This window comes from Onychomys torridus, chromosome 3 (genome assembly GCF_903995425.1).
Source record: "Onychomys torridus chromosome 3, mOncTor1.1, whole genome shotgun sequence".
Taxonomy (NCBI): domain Eukaryota; kingdom Metazoa; phylum Chordata; class Mammalia; order Rodentia; family Cricetidae; genus Onychomys; species Onychomys torridus.
The window spans coordinates 47,220,427-47,238,392 of NC_050445.1; the positions used below are offsets into that span (position 1 = coordinate 47,220,427).

At 40.0% G+C, this 17,966-nt stretch overlaps 1 pseudogene; it reads right to left on the bottom strand.

Annotated features, from left to right (window-relative positions):
• LOC118580029 overlaps positions 1-17,195 on the bottom strand; it is a 20,430-nt pseudogene extending 3,235 nt beyond the window's left edge.
• Between the last annotated feature and the right edge of the window lie 771 nt (positions 17,196-17,966).

Consider the following 17,966-nt stretch of genomic DNA (forward strand, 5'->3'; position numbering starts at 1 on the left):
ACACATATATATATATATATATCAATTTAACTATTAATCTTGGGGCTGGAGTGATGGCTCAATGGTTAAGTGCCTTTTCAATTCTTCTATAGGACAGGAGTTCAGTTCTCAGCACCCACATTAGGCATCTCACAACCCCTGGTAACTCCATTATCAGGAGATCTGATTCCCTCTTCTGACCTTTGGGCACCTGCACACATATGCACATACATACATACATACATACAAATACATACACATGCATAAATTAAAAAAAAACTTTAAAACACTCTTAATCTGATATATGGGGAATACCTTGTAGCCATGAAACATTCTTCGTGTGGAACCAAGAAGATTAGATAGGAACAGATGTCGACTATTTCTAGTGCTCATCCATTTGATTCCACTGCTGTAATATTGACATCAGTGTAGATATCCAGGCCTTTTCTTCCAGGAATGAAATTTATTGACATCATATTGTTTAAAGTACTTAAACTGCCAGGAACTGATTTTTGTGTGAAAGAACAGCCAAAGAAAAAGAAAAAAAATCAAAGCAATTGAGTACAATGTATTCCAAAAAATGCCACAGTCAATAAGAAAACAGGGATTATTTTGAGACTCCCCAACTCAAGATATTTAGAAGTCAAATTCAAGAAGCAAATCTTAAATCTGTATTTGAATAAAGCTTTTTTTCAACAAACATTGATTAAAGTGTTGAGGGTACAGCTCAGTGGTCAAGTATAATATTTGTCTAACATGGTTGGGCTTGAGTTCCAGTCTCTGTATCATAAAAACAAAGAAGCCCACATAAGCTTTACTCAAGGGAAAGAATAGTGCATTAGGTGTTAGAGATCTTGAGTTTGAGATCTCCTTCTGCCATTAAAGGGGTGTTAACCCCAGGCAATACTTTAACTCCCTGGAGTCTTGTAATGCTTCAATTGTAATATTTTCTGACATATTAATATATAGACAATATTATTCCAGTTCCCAAATTAATAATTTCTATATAACTAACAAAAAGGTATTAAGTAACCAGAGTGTGGAAAGCACTACGTGAAGTGCTGCTGATGGGGACTCATAAAATGAGTAGATGTAGTCCTGACTAATGACTTAGAAAAAGGGAAAAGCCACTGGCAATCGGAACTGAGTAAATTATGTAAATAAATAGTAATAAACTACTTAGTAAAGTGCTGGAGGTTCTTTTTCTCCTTCTTGAGGAGAAGCAGATGACATTGCCAACTAGATAGCTTTTATGAACTAGTAATTCAAGCTAAGAATTTGTGTTAATGAGAAGCCTTGCACTTTTAAAATATTTTCCAAAACTATTTGCAGCTCTTTTTGAGGAGATGAAAAGAAAGTATTAACTTTAATAGTACCTAAAAAATTTAATATTGGGTATAAATGAATATTCATTTCTTTGAAAAGACATTGACCTAATAACTGGCATAGCATTAGCACATGAAAGTAATGGTTAGCACCAATATCAAAGCTCAGTCTTCTTTTTATTCAATTTTGCATTAAGGATGCCAGCTCTGCATCACAGGCTTAGAGAGAAAAGTGAGGTCTCCACATTGCTCAAAGTGCCCTGCTAGATGAGCTTGTAGTACATCTATGTCTGTAATAAGATAATAGCTACCTTCAAATATGACTGGAACTTCTGACATTTTTTTCTCTGAATCATAGCATCTGTTCCATATACACCTATAGTCAATCTATATTAATCTATATTTAAGAATGTGATGAAAGCTATACTTTTGGAGATGTGTAAAGTTCAGAAGGAGAGTTAAATCTTTTCACTACCGGAACTCCTTGCATATAGTAGATAATAACTCTTTAACATAATTTTATTTTTTGTTTAAAACTAATCCACATTCATGTTCACTTTTGACATGTTGAAAAAACTTGGTAGGAATGTATTTCTTTTCTAAGTGCTATAATAAAATACTTGTTGAGAAGTAGCTTAATCTTTTTTAAAACGCTGATTGGCCAGTAGCCAGGCAGAAAGGATAGTGTAGGCAGGACAAGGGGAGAGGAGAATGCTGGGTGGAAGAAGGCTGGTTCAGGAGATGCTGCCAGCCGCCATGATGAGTTGCAAGATGTAAGTTACTGGTAAGCCATGAGCCATGTGGCAAGGTATAGATTAATAGAAATGGAGTGAGTTTAAGTGTAAGAGCTAGACAGAGCCTGAGCTAATGGTCAAGCAGTTTAATTAATATGAGCTTCTGAGTGATTATTTTATAAGCAGTTATGGGGTCCGTGGGGCTGAGCAGGACTGGAGAAAACTCCAGCTACATCCAGCTATACCACTCTTGAGCATATAACCAAAAGACTATACATCCTACTACAGAGGCACTTGCTCTATTCACTATAGGTAGAAATAGCCTAGATGTTCATTAGTACATGAATGGATAATGAAAATGTGGTATATTAGCACAATGAAATATACTCTAATGTTAAAAAATGAAATCATGAGATTTACAAGTAAATGGATGGAACTAGAAAAAATTCTTGTGTGAGATAGCCCAGATCCAGAAAGACAAATATGGTATGTATTTGCTTACATGTGGAGCCTTTCAAGTCTTCAGTAGGCATGCAAAAATCCATATAACCATAGAAGTTAGGGATAGAATAAGGGACTAGGCAGAAGAAAAAAACTCCTCAGTAAGGGAAATAGAATATATAGTTATGGAGAAGTGGGGGGGGGGGGACTTGGACTAGAAGTATTCAACAGAGAAGGGAAGGAAAAAGGAAGCGAGAAAGAGACTACAGGGAGGCACAGCTAACACCAAGGGCCATTTGCGAAGTCATATGGAAACCTACTACAGAAGATACTTCTTAAAATATAAACATACATGAACAACCTGAACGACAGTGGGAGTAATGAAGGGCAAGATTTGAGGGAAAGAGAGCTTAGGGGAGCAGGAGATCCCAGCTGGATCAAGAACAGAAAGGGAGAACAAGGAATAACAGACCATGATAAATGAAGACCACATGAGAACAGGAATAGGCAGAGTGCTGGAGAGGTCTCCAGAAACCCACAATGATGTATCCTCTGTAGACTGCTGGCAATGTTGGAGAGAAAGCCTGATCTGACCTAGTCTGGTGATCAGATGACTAAACACCCTAGCAGTCGTCTTGGAACTCTCGTCCAATAACTGATGGAAGTGGATACAGAGATCCTCAGCCAGGCCCCAGGTGGAGCTTCAGGAGTCCAACTGTCGAGAAAGAGGAGGGACTGTAAGAGCGTGAATTGTTGAATCCAAGATTGGAAAAAGCACAGGGACAAATAGCCAAACAAATGGAAGCACATGAATTATGAACCAACAGCTGTGGAGCCCCCAGCTGGATCAGGCCCTCTGGATAAGTGAGATAATTGAATTGCTTGATCTGTTTGGGACCAGGAACTGTCCTTAGTGCATGAGCTGGCTGTTTGGAACCTTGGGCTTACTCAGGGACACATGCTCAGCATGGAAGGAGGGGACAGGACCTGCCTGTACTGAATCCACCAGGTTTAAATGAATCCCCAGGCGTGTCTTGGTCCTGGAGAACATAGGAATGGAGGGGAGGGGCTGGGGGGAAGGTGGGGGTGGGGGCAGGAGGGGGGAGGAAAGGGGAACCCATGGCTGATGTATAAAATTAAAACACGTAATAATAATAATAATAATAATAATAATAAGAAGAAGAAGAAGAAGAAGAAGTTACAGATTAACCCTAGTGAAACAAAAGAGGCAAATTTTTAATACAACAGTGTCATCAATTAGCGAACATCTGAGTTAAGTAACATCATGGATCAAATAGACATAACAGACATAGAACAGTCCACACAACACTACAGAATTCATATTCTTCTCAGCAGTCCATGAACATTCTCTAAAACAGAATACACACTGCAGGATAAAGGGGGTATTAGCAAACAGGAAAAATGAAATAACTCCATGTGTCCTATATGATCACAATGGAATAAAACTACAAATCAGAAGTGCAAGAAACTCCAGATTATTCACAACATCATGGAAACTAAATAACGCACTATTGAATGATACATGGGTAACTGAAGACACTAAGAAGTGGAATAAGAACGTCCAAGAATGAACAAAAGGAAAACAACCTAAGCCTCTGGGAAAGAGCAAAAGCAGTTCTGAGAGGGAGTTTATACCTCTAAGTGTCTATGTTCCTGGATATTCTCTCAAATCTGGGTTTATGGAGAAAGCCTATTGTGGCAGAAAATAAAGCTTATTAAATTTGACTCAGAAAAAAAATATAAGCATACATGGAAGAAATATAAATGGAATAAAAATGTAATGGGAGAGACAAAGCCCCAACTAGACATTCTCTCACTACCAAGTTCCAGGAATGGGTTACATATAATTGAGTTGCTGGGCAATGTGGTCCCCATGAAAATACACAGACAACCAAAGCCATTATCAAATCAATATTGGTTAATTTCACAAACTGATGGTAAGGTCCTAATGCTGAAGACAACGCCTACATCTTTCATTGAACATAGAGAAATTGAGCTGGTACCTAACTAGAGCTTTTACCCCTACTGACCAGTGTTCATGGTACTCTACATGCTACCAGAGGAGAAATCTAAGTACCAATCCAGCTACAGCTACAACTACAAACCCTTTGATCTATAATGGTGACCTCTCCACTTGATACATCAATACAGTAATGGCACAAAAGTTGTTGAAGTAACCAACCACACTCTAACTGGATTTAAGGCCCACTTCATGAGATGGAACCCATGCTTGACACTGTTCAAGTGGCCAAAACACTGAGACAAGGTAGCTCATGGACCTAGGGGAAAACCAAATACTACTGCTCTGCTGAAGGAACATGACAATAAAATGACTGAACAACATTCTGCTATACTCAGTGTCTGGCTCCTGTAGTACATGGTAACAAAGACAGAGACCCACAACTGGACAATGTGCAGAGAGTGAGAAACCATAGAACACTAAGTCCTAAAGCCAAAGTCTCCATCAAGTCCCTCCACTTAGGCTCAGGGAACTTTGTGGAAGAAAAGCCTGAAAGATTGTAAGAACTAGTGAGGATGGAGAACAGGGTCTTCTAGCCAACAGGATCAACCCACATAGGAACTAACAGAGACTATAGTAGCATGCACATGCCCTGCATAGGTCTAAGCCAGGTGAAGTACTAGCTCTGGGAAGAGAAGTGTACTAGAGCCCCAATCCCTGACCAAGAATCTATTTCAAATTGACAACCACTAGCAAAGGAAAATTTAATTTTCTTCAAGAGAATCACATTAGGGTACACAAACCACACTTAAGGAAAGCCCCATGTCTAGTAGGAGATGATCAATACAAAACTAATTACCAATGGTATTTTGAGAGGCATTCTGTCTCATAATTCTTTGTTTGATAATTTTTTTTATGTTACTTGTCTTTTGCTTATCAATTATGGCTCCTGATTTTATGTTTTTATGGTGTGTGTGTGTGTGTGTGTGTGTGTGTGTGTGTGTGTGTGTGTGTCCTATTTGTTTTGGAAAGAAAATGAGAAAGAGGGCATGGAGTTGAGCAAGTTGGGAGAATATAGGAGATGAAGGAGTGCTGTGGAATAATGATGCTCTTGTACACTGTAAAGATGTCACTCAAACTGGCTTAATAAAATGCTGATTTCCAGTAGCCAGGCAGGAAGTATAGGTGGAGCGACCAGACTAGGAGAATTCTGGGAAGAGGAAGGGCGGAGTCAGGAGTTGCCAGCCAGAAGAGGCAAGATGAGAATGCCTCACTGTGGAAAGGTACCAAGCCACATATGGCTAAACATAGATAAGAATTACGGGTGAATTTAAGTGTTACTATTACTTTTTACTAACTAGCTGAACATTTATAAGTAATATTAAGCCTCCAAGTGAATGATTTGGGAAGCAGCTGCTGGGTATTTGCAAACAAGCAAGTGGGAGAGAAACTTCTGCCTACGAGGGAGCGAAAACCGTGATCAGAATGTACTGTGTGAAAAAAAAAAATACTTTCAATAAAAGTTCTTATCTGAATAACTCCTAACTGCATTAAGTATTTGTCTGCACACCCACAGTTGAATGTAACTCTCACCCTCATCAAAGAAGCTTCTCTTTCTGCAGCTGCAGATCATCACTGAAACCACAACTGATCAAAACACAGAGAACAACTGACCTTAGGGTGCCAAGCTCCAGTAGGTACATCAGCACCATGACTCCTGCGCCTAAGGAAGAGCGAACATGGAACGACATGAGGCAGAAAAAGTGGAGAACACATTGGAACAGGAAGTCAACTGTGTGATTATAGCTCCTAAAAATGACAGGGGAATGGCATCCATGATACCCCCAAAATATGACTGTCTAAAAAAGACCCAAATAATGACTATACCAATAGATAGGCTTATATGAAAGAAGGAAGCTTCATGGGACCCCACCTCTAGACAAAGAACTATAGGCAACTAAGAACTGTGAAGAGAAGGAGAATTAGTCTTCCTTGGGATGAGCCCCTTTATTGGATATCCATACCTACTGGTCAGCACTGAAATTATCTACATAATGGATGCATTATGGCTGGACACCCCACAATCAGTCTCTGTATTTTGACCAGTTTTGATTTTCTATGATGGTCTTCATCCTGCCAAGAGAAGCATCTTTGATGAGGGGTTAGAACTACATTTATCAGTCAAAGTAGGCTCATAATTGAAAGAAAAAAATTAAACACTGAAAACATGAACATGATGGTAAAGAACTGGGGATAAATTCCCAGTATAACTCCTGTGGGAGTTAATATTGATTGTCAACAAACAAGATCTAGAGTCATCCAGGACAGAAATATCTAAGGATATCTGCCAGGAATTGTTTGACAGACTAGGTTTGCCTCTTACATGCCTGTGAGGATTTTCTTGATTAGATTAATAGAAATGACCCATCTGAAGCGAGATAAGCACTTGCCACCTCCCAGCAGCCTTGGCAGCCTAGATATGAGGAAGGCTGGGTGGAAAGCTTCTGCTTTTGCCTATTTGTCATTGTCTCTGCTGATAGCATCCACATTGCTGCTGCTGCTGCCCACTGCTGACAAGACAAGCAGACTTTCATGGGCACATCTCTAAGTGCATTTTTGTGGAAGGAGTTCTTTCATTTGTTGTATTGTTGTTTTCCTATAATTTGAGAAGATGCTGACAAAATAACTGTTGATTAATTTTTGTAATTGAAAAAATAAGGGGAAAATGTATGGATTACATGAGGCATTCCTCTAAACACTAGGAAGACATATATGAAAGTCACCTCAGGTTTCCAGATCAAACGCAGACTTGGAACTCCACGCCAGATCTTTGGTACCAGATATTTCTAGATTGTTCCTGTGATTTATTAGACTGTCATTCAGGTTTGAGGACCAGAGAACTAGGAAGACCATGAAGATGGTTTAAGTACAGAAACGCTAGAATGATCTCAGTGATTGACAGTTACAATAAAAGCTGATGAATTTCTTTCACACTAATCCACTGACACTGCATGGTAAGTCAACTGTGGATATAGAATCTATTATTTTTCTGTCAAGTTACAGAGCATTAGATCTTTGTTTTAAGATTCTGCAACTAAAACTCCTTAATGGAGTTAACATTCAACCCTGTCATATATTTTCCTTTACCTAAGCACTTTCAAATCGGTACATGTCAAGGGATAGTTTTGTTGCTATTGCTAGCTTGTGGGACTACACACTGAGTGGTAAAATTCTTAACAGCACTCACCATATTCATGCTTTTTTTTTTGTGTGTGTGTGTGTGTGTGTAGGTAGGTAGGCAGGTAGGTAGGTAGGTAGGTAGGTAGATAGATAGATAGATAGATAGATAGATAGATAGATAGATAGATGTGTATGGTTTTGAATATTCCTGCATTACATATCAGAAGGCTAAATATCATGACTTTGATATATTTTTTTAGTGTGTTGGGGGAGGTTGCAGTTTGAGCAGGTCTGCTGAAATGTAAAATGTACTAAAGAAATCATCAGTTCTCATTTTATGATTGATAGATGTCTATGAAACTAAGGAAATTTGGCGAAAGTGTGAATGAGTAAGAGTTATTACTGGACCCGAGATTTATACAATTAACATAAATAGACTCATTGACTCAAGGCCTAGGGTGTATATTGCACACAGTGCAGTGTTGCAGAAATAGTGTGGCATCAGGTAAATCTGGGTCATAACCTTTGCTTTGGAACTCAGCTGTGAACTACTGGGCACATGAGCTAGCTAACATTTCTTGAGTTCAGTTCCTCGTTGTAAAAATAGGGCTTGTATTGCTGAACTGACAGTGGTTCATACTATCTAACAGAATGGCTGCTGTAACAGTAAGCCTATAATTGCTCTTCATAAGCTCATTCTCTTTTTAAAGAACGATAAATATTCATTTCCATGTTAGTTTCTCTTAAATATTTGTTTTAAAAGCTCATTTGCTAGAACTCTGCTGTTTCATTCCTCAGTGAGAGTGACGTGAAACAACACCATCACATGGAACCCTGTAAAGGTCCATATGCTTGATGAATTAATGGAGCAGCAATTACACCACAACCATCAAAATGTGGCTGTGGTCTAGTCCATAGACATACACTATAATGCTTATGAGTACCAATTATTCCCAAGTGCAAAAGAATAACAAGGTTTTAATTAATGTTACATCTGGTGACTAGCAAGATTATAGATAACAACATTCCCTCAGGATTTGAAATGCCTATTCTCGGATTCATTTCTGGGTTCTAGGGGGCCATTCTGGAGAGAATTTGAGATCACAGAAAGAGGAAGACAGGAATCAGGTACAACTCAAACTATCAAAGCAAATGCCACTTCACTTTTTCTTGGGGAGGAATTAGATCTTCTCAAGGGCTCATCTAAGAAAACCTTTTCCCAGATCAGTTCTTCAGGCTGCACATGTCACAGTAGCACTGTGGAGAGATGTGGGACTTTCTCTGTGGGGACTGCATCATTGACACCCAGGTGATTTTCACTGGTGTCCCTTTGATGATGCATCTTCTCTTAACACATTGCTTGCTGAACACTATGCCTAGTCTCTTCAAATGTCTGAATAATCTTTACCAAATGTAAAGACTTTAGGGTTGTTAAGCAGACTGCTTCCATATCATTAATTGCTGTTGATTGTCTACCCCTGTGTGTGTGTCTAGGTCTGCTACCACTGTGTCTGATGGCCACTGGGAACACAGCACATCTTTGGACTCCTGCTTCTTCTAACTTACCTGTTCTCCACTGCATTTCATTATTATCCCTTCGAGTGATAGAGTGCCTTCCCTGTTAAATAGTGTTTTTCGAGATTACAGATTATCTTGCTCATTCTTGCTCAGTTACCTGCTGAGACAGCTTGTCTCACCTTGGGCAGGCAACTCTGGAAGAGAGGGACTATGGGAGGGAATGTAAGTAACATACTACAGTTATTTCTGGTCCTATAAAGGGTCAAAGCTATCTTTTCCTACAGGCAGTCTCAACCACCTGCACAGGTGAGAGTATGCACCCTCCCTATGGGCACCAATAAACATGGTTCCATTTGTCAAAGGTTAGGTATTTCTCTTTTCCTACCTGTCTCTTTAAGCTGCCTCAAAAATCTAACATTCAATATTTTGTGATGTCCTGCAATAAGGATATGGATGTATTTTACTCTGACCCTAAGCTAACAGAATCTTTTTTTATACTGAGCCCTAATTTGAACACTAATATCTAGGAAAAATACTGTGTTTCATCCATGCTTCTTGGCCCAATTCACATATTTTCTCAGTTTGGCCTAAATTTATTACCATGGTTGGGTGAGGGAACTTGAAGGTGAAGCTTGCTTCCATCATAGGCTTAAAAGATAAGCTAGATTCATTCCTGTTTATAATTAAAACTCTGTTTCTCAAAGATTGGGCTATGCCTCACCTATAATCTTTACTACAAATGGTTCTATACTTCCTGTTCCAGGAAATGAAAACCATGTCTTTGTTTTAAAAAGTTATTATAACCTTGCAACTTTACCTTTGTTTCAAAAGATTAATATGACTACCTTGTTGACTCCCTTGCAGGCAGGTCTTTGGTTCAGGAGGTTGTTATGACTGACTTGTTATGCTTATGTTCTGCTCTGGAAGCCCTGCCAATTTTCCCTCATTTGGAAACTCCCTACCCATGAGCTATAAAAACCTTGTCTTATCTCAGCCACCACATCTCTGGTAGAAGCCTCCTATCTCACCAGAAGCCAGCCCAGCATCCCAAACCCCAGAACACCCCCCAGCCAGATCAAAGACCAGAATTCCAGGCCCCAAATTGGGCAGTGACCCTCTGCTGGACCAGAGGCTATCCAGACCATCAGAAGTTCACCTCCCAACTCAGGCAGAGACCCTCTACCCAACCACAGACCATTGCAGCCAGAAGAGCACAGAGAAAACAGAAACCAAGGAAGTAAACACCCATTCTACAAAGACAAACCCAGAAATCAGCACTAGAGATATAATCACTCCAAATCCAGATGCCTAAATGTCAGTGTAAGAATATAATCAACAACAGCCAGGGCAATATGTCACCACCAGAGGCTAGTATCTCACTACAGGAAGCCTTGAATATCCCAACACCCCTGAAGCACAAGAAAACAACCTTAAACCCAGCTTTATGATGATGGTAGAGTTCTTTAAAGAGGAAATGAATTTTTAAAAAAATCCCTTAAAGAAGCTGAGGAAAAGACAATCAAAAAGGAGGAAATCAATACATTTCTTAAAGAAAGCTTAGGGGAGCAGGAGATCCCAGCTGGATCAAGAACAGAAAGGGAGAACAAGGAATAACAGACCATGATAAATGATGACATGAGAACGGGAATAGGCAGAGTGCTGGAGAGGTCCCCAGAAATCCACAATGATATATCCTCTGTAGACTGCTGGCAATGTTGGAGAGAAAGCCTGATCTGACCTAGTCTGGTGATCAGATGGCCCAACATCCTAACGGTCATGCTGGAACTCTCATCCAATAACTGATGGAAGTGGATGCAGAGATCCTTGGCCAGGCCCCAGGTGGAGCTCCAGGTGTCCAATTGTCGAGAAAGAGGAGGGACTGTAAGAGTATGAATTGTTGAGACCAAGATTGGAAAAGCACAGGGACAAATAGCCAAACAAATGGAAACACATGGATTATGAACCAAAGGCTGTGGATGCTTGGGAGGCATCCAGGCTGTGGGACCGGGACCTGTCCTTAGTGCATGAGCTGACTGTTTGGAACCTGGGGCTTACACAGGGACGCTTTGCTCAGCCTGGAAGGAGAGGACTGGACCTGCCTGTACTGAATCCACCAGCTTTAAATGAATCCCCAGGGGAGTCTTGGCCCTAGAGGAGATGGGAATGGAGGGGAGGGGCTGGGGGGAAGGTGGGGGTGGGGGCGGGAGGAGAGAGGACAGGGGAACCCATGGCTGATGTGTAAAATTAAAACACAAATATAATAATAATAATAATAATAGTAGTAGTAGTAGTAGTAGTAGTAGTAGTAGTAGTAGTAATAAAAGAATGTCAAGAAAGCCAGGGTTGGGTGGCAGGGGGCAGATACCTGAAGGAAATGAAGAAAACTGTTCAAGACCTGAAAATGGAAATAGAAGCAATAAAGAAAGGCAAATGGAGGGATTTCTGTAAATGGAAAATCCAGGTAAGTTAACAGGACCTGCAGACACAAGCATCACCAACAGAATACGAGAGAGAATCTCAGGCAAAGCAAGGCTCTGCTCAGGGCCATCACAGACTGAACAGGATGAGGAACCTCACACTCACGCCCACCACTAGCAGAAAACACAGGCCTACTCAGCACTTTGCTGCAGAGAGGGGGGGGGGGAGAGACGGAGAGACACGGAGAGACGTGGAGAGACTGGGAGGTGGGGAGGGAATAGTTCACGTCCTGTGGACAGAGGTATATCTGAAGAGGCGAAAGTGGTGGTGAATGTGATTAGGTGGGTGGCTTGACTGCCACCCAGGACCATGGTGATGTCTGGGCCTGGGCTGCTCCTAGGGCCTATGTCTGGGTTCATGGCCCTGTTGCAACTAGGGTCTGTGTTAATAATGTCTATGGCTCCTGATTCCATCAAAGGAAACATGTAGGAAGGAGAGGGTTGTACAGAGTTGGCCCTGCCCCTCACTGAAACACTAGGAAGAACTGGTCCTTCTCCTTATCAGCTACAGCACTCAGGAGAATAGGTCCTGTGCCTCACCTGGAAAGCACAGTACAGCTGACCCTGTAAACAGGGACACAGGTGAGCTGTGAGCGTGGAATAGCTGGTACCACCACACCACCCTCGTCTGTGGTGTGATGATGAAGGTGAGGGAAAGATACCCTCCTCCCTCCCTTCTGCCACCTGGGGCAGGTGAGGAGCATACCCTCCCCTTTACCAGCTGCAGCCCTCAGGAAAGTGGGCCCTGCACCTTATCAGGGCAGCACAGAAGAGTTGGCCCTATTGGTGGGGGCGCAGGTGAGCCAGCCTCCAAGAATGTGAGTGGGGTGGATCTGGCCCTGCCCCTCATCTGCCATACAATGGCAGGGGCAAGGGAGAGATGCTCTCCTCTCACCCCTCACGGCCTGTGGCGGTGAGAGAACTGACCCTGAGGTCCTAAGAGTTGGAGAGCTGTCTCTGCCCCTCACCAGATCCAGCACTCAGAAGAGCAGGCCCTGTATCTCGCCTGGGCACTACAATGGAGCTGGCCCTGATCATGTAGGTGTAGAAGAGTCGATCCTGAGGACATGAAAGCAGGAGAACCAGTCCCCCCAACCCCTTGATTATTGCTGCATGGGGTTAACTAGTCAGAGCAATGCAGGAAAGCTCACACTGATGGTGAGGTTGGGGGAGAGCTGGTGGGCTGATTCACCCTGCAAGTATCCAGGCACAGAACCAGGGTTATGAGTTGGCCCACCCCAACATCTACCCCATGTATGATCTGGTGGAGCACGTGAAGGTGAAGAGACATAGCCTGCAGATCCAAAGCTTGATTTAATTAATTGCTTGTTTTAATTAATTTGGCCATGATGATTTAGGTCAGTGGTCTTTTTCCTCACATCTTTGGGATTAACAGCTAGGCTCTTCCAGATTCAAATTATTTTCATTCTTTCTTCAGCCCCCATATTCCACCATAAACTCACAACCAGTCCTAGACAGGCTCTCCTTCCTTTCCTTGCCCTCAGTCCCCTAGAGGCAGTGTCATTTCGCTTCTGGGATGCAGATGAATTCTAGGGACTAGATCGCACATCAATAATAGAGCAGATCTGGAGAGAAGACATTAGAAATGAAGCCAAAGGGGAATGTGGCTGTAGCTAGTGCTCCAGCCTACCTTGTCTACATGAAGCCCTGGGTTCAATCTCTAGCATTGCTCCAACCCCAGGAAAGGCTGAAGTTTTCAGTAGAATCCCACCTCCATGGCACCATGCACATGGAAGTTTACCATGCTTCCTGTTTCCCCTCTGTCTTTGACACTGGGTCTCCTGCCTTGAGCTCTGTGGATAATGTATGTCTTTCATTTGTTTTTGATCCTGGAACATAAACAGGCTACTTTTTGAATTTCCTGTGTCTAGACCATGGGAACCACTTGTTCTGTTTTTTTTCTTTTTGTTTGTTTGTTTTGTTTTATAAATGTAGAAATATATTCTCTGCAGTGCAGTCCTTTGGAAAGCATCTTCCTCTCCTAGACCTGAGACCAAAGGAACAATGTCTTAATCCTCAATATTAATGTCACTTTAGAAAAAGATACAGTAATGGTGACTTCTCCATGAGGTAGTTAGAAAACTCAGGTGAAATATGTGTGAAGGAACTTGACCATGGAACAGTGTAGGAATCTAGGGAGCACGTGCAAAGACTGTTCCCTGGAGGTGCTGGACCTACTCCAGTTCTTTATGGGAACTCTAGAGATGCCTCATGACAGTTGGACGTCATGCAATAAAATTCATTGTGTGATAAAATTCAACAAAGTGAGGCCTCGAAATTACTTCTTCATAATATTTTCTTTATTTGCCAGGATGTATTACTATGGTCAGGAGCTTCCATTGTTTTCATAGTACTTTTATTTAATATATTTTTTTGTGGCTTTTAGCCATTTTCACTATTAGAAAAAAGGAGATCTCTCCTCTCAACAAAGGGACTGTTTTTACTGGTAGGATCACAAGCAAACGAGAGAAAAGAATGGAGCTAATGAAAAGGAGAGCTGCTGAGGGGACAGGGTCACAGTTGATAGGAGTTATTACAGATCTCTTACAGGAGATCACATTTCTCTCCTTTTTACCCTCCAACGGTTTAAATGTTGGACTATATTCAAAACATTTTCAGAAATGGATAAAGGTGCTACCACTAATTCTAACTTCCTTGACTAAAAATCTTAGACACAATTTGTGACTCCATTATCACCAGACAGACACTTGAAAGACCCCTGAGGCTTTGAGGTGTGGTCTGATAGTCTGCTAACAATGTTCATCTTGAGTCTCATATACAACTATGCAAGATAATATGTGGGCTAGTGTTAAGCATTACTTTTATGACATAAATTTTATTTAAATTTTTAGGGTCATTTTGTTTAAGAAATGGTATTACATTCTGAAGGAGCAGTAGTACAAATAATAATTATGCCCCAGAAATATAACACTTTGACCTCCTGAGAACTAAAACAAGAAAATTATCTTCAGGATGAGACACATCTCTAAACAACTGTATTATTCTAGTATTTTATAGAATCTTCAAAATTATTTTTATTGTAAAATATGTGCAGTAGTATTTCTTAGATCCTAATTTGTGTGATGTATATTTTAGAAGTTATTTTTTTAATACAATAATCTATTGTATAAACTGACAATGGAAATTCATAGTAAGGTTTTTTTCTACCATAGTGACATGAATTATTTTAGTAGATTCAGGGGGAAGAAATTGATAAGATGTGATTTTTTTTTAACCTCTATATAACATTTGTTTTAAACTCTGATTCTGTTTCCTTTAGCATCTTCAGGTTGTTGGGGAAGTTATTAGTTTCTCCATATTCCAGTTTCCTTATCTGTAAATGAGGTGTTTTTAAAGATGAAGTAATTCAAAGTGTTAGCAGAGTACAGAGCTGGTGCTTGATAAATACCAGCCATTGAGTTAATTGAAGACACCTAACTTTTACATGATGTCTCTTATAATTCAAGGTGATTATTTCCCTACATTTTTAAAGACTTAAAATAATTTAATGAAGATAATTTTTAGAATTAAAATATTTTTCTTGCTAAATAAAATCTATTTATCAAGTGGAAACTGTATTTCCAATTGTTTTTAGCTTAATAGTCATTTCTTACTTCTTATTTATTTGTTGTTAAAGGCTTTAAAACTTTTTATTTAAAATTTTTTATGCAATATGTTGATAATATTTTTTCTCTTCCTGTAACTTCTCGTGGATCCTCCCTGCTTCCCTACCCACCCAAATTCATGTTCTCACTCTCTCTAAACCAAACAAATTCCCCAAAGCCAACAAAAATCAAAACAAACTAATAAAAAGAAAACCAATAAGACAAAAGATAGTAAAACAAAATGAAAAGCACACAGAAAACCAATTGATCAACCAATGCCAGTCAGCCCTGAGAACATATATAAGTAATATTATATGGACATGGACAAAGTAGGTTATATTTAAGAACACAAGCAAGCTGTGGTGGTCCATGCCTTTAATCCAGCACTCAGGAGGTAGAGACAGGCAGCTCTCTCAGTTTGAATTCAGTCTGGTCTATAGTAGAAGACAGCCAGGGCTACACAGAGAAAGCCTATTTCAAAAAACAAATATATATGTATGCATGCAATAACATTTAGTGAAAAAAAAAGGGGCCATGAATTTAAAAGAGAGGAGGGAGGGACATAGGGAGGACTCAGAGGGAGAAATGTTCTAATTGAATTATAATTTTAAAAATTGAAAGATTAGGGCTGGAGAGATGGCTCGGAGGTTAAGAGCACTGACTACTCTTCCAGAGGTCCTGAGTTCAATTCCCAGCAACCACATGGTGGCTCACAACCATCTGTAATGAGAACTGGTGCCCTCTGCTGGCCTGTAGTTATACATGCTGTATACATAATAAAATAAATAAATAAATATTTTTAAAAATTGAAAGATTAAGTAAATAAACAAAAACATAGAATCCATTTTGTGTTGGCCAACTACTCCTCCGTATAAGCCCTGCCCTAGAATGTGATTGATTTATCCAGTGACATTCCATTGGAGAAAATGAATTTTCCCTTTCCCAGTGGTTATCCATTGTGCATCCTCCCTCCTCTTCTTCCTGTATTTGAAGTAAATTTCTTAGCACTTTCTGAAGCTTTGATCTTTCATATTATATAAGAAGAAACAAATTTTTAGTTTTTAAAATGCTATCTCATAATATCCTGTATAATTCACTAAAATGTTTTGAATAACTATTATTATGAAAATAGAGAAATTCCTCAGTTCTGAAAGATGCTTCCAAAATCCTGTGATTTATAACTCCAGTCAAATTTGAGAATGTATTGCTATTTGTAGATAGACAACATTTAGCTTTTCTCCTTTGGTATACTGGATGTTCAACAAACATTTATTGAATACTGACTGTGATCTTGGAACTAAGAATTCATTGATCCATCTTAAACAGCCCACAAAAGCATGGATTCTTGCAACAGTGTTGTCTTAAAACATGCTGCTCCCCAGAGCTTTCATTTAGGGTATTGGAATTGGACAACTTGCTGTATACAAATGCCTTTGTCCCACAGTCAAAATTGTTTTCATTAATCACTGTAGTTTTTTGGATGATTAGGATGTGAACAACACACTCTGTAGTTTAAGTGGCATATACACATGACTTCATTCTGTTCAAATTCTCATGAACGTGGCCAATACACAGACGTCTAAAATAATGGCACAATATCATGTCTTCTCTGTTTATCTTACACACTGGGCTTCTCTGCACCTGCTGTGAACTATGAAGTGAGCTGTAGAGCACAATCTAAGCTTTTTTTTTTTTTTTAAATGAGTGAGCAGGAATTTGAGAAAGAGAGGGAAACATTTTTACTTTTTCCGTGCTTTTGAAACTTTGCTAAGAGTCAGTTCCTTGCAGAAAAACAGGATCAATGTGAAATGTAAAGTGGAGAGATTTACCTCCCCTGCAGCTTTTGTTGGTTCAGAACATGGGGTTGATGGTGGAAGAATGGGAGATGCTTCCTCAAAGAGCTTTTCCATGAGGTGGAGTGCCGGAGGTCTCATTCTTCACACTGGCCTTGTGCACATCAGGGTTCCTTCCTGTCCTCCTTCCTGTCCCCTGAAGATCCCAGTGGTACTGCTGTTGTCCCTCCTGTGACTTAAAGGGTTATGGTTCTAAATTGTTCTATTAAAATTCTTGGTTTTTTCTGTTATTTCCTCTTTATATTCTTTCTTTAGGGGACATGATAAACACTACACCATGGGAACAAAGCCCTCTTCGACTTGGGCATAGCTGTGGAGAAAATGAGGCAAATGAAAAGTTATTCAGAACTAAAGTAGTTTGTAGCTTTCGTTAAAAATATCTCAAACTCCAACACCATGACTGTGCTTTGAAAGGGTATTTATGAGAATATGGCTTTTCCAGCACGGTGCTAACCTCTGTCCCTAAAAGACGTTGTTAGTGGTCTCAGCAAAGACGCTTCATCATAAAAACAAGAAATCCACCTCTCTCAGCTTCTCCAACAGCCCATTATTTCTTGGCTACAAAGTTCTAGAACTGTAGATACTGCTGAGGTTACAAGTGTGTTTGCTCTTCTCCTTGAACTTGTCTTGTTACATGTGGATAGGGGAAATGTTATAGGATAGCTGTTTTGAACTTGAATTTTTACTTTGATGAGAACTACACTAAGAGATAATTTTAGTAGAACACAGAAGAGGCAGATTTGAGGAAGAGTAAGGTTTAAATCCAGGAAACTTTGTTCTCAGTTTCACCAATCCATTTGCTGTGTGTGTTACCATGAATGTATGCTTTAAAACTGACTTACATTTTAAAAA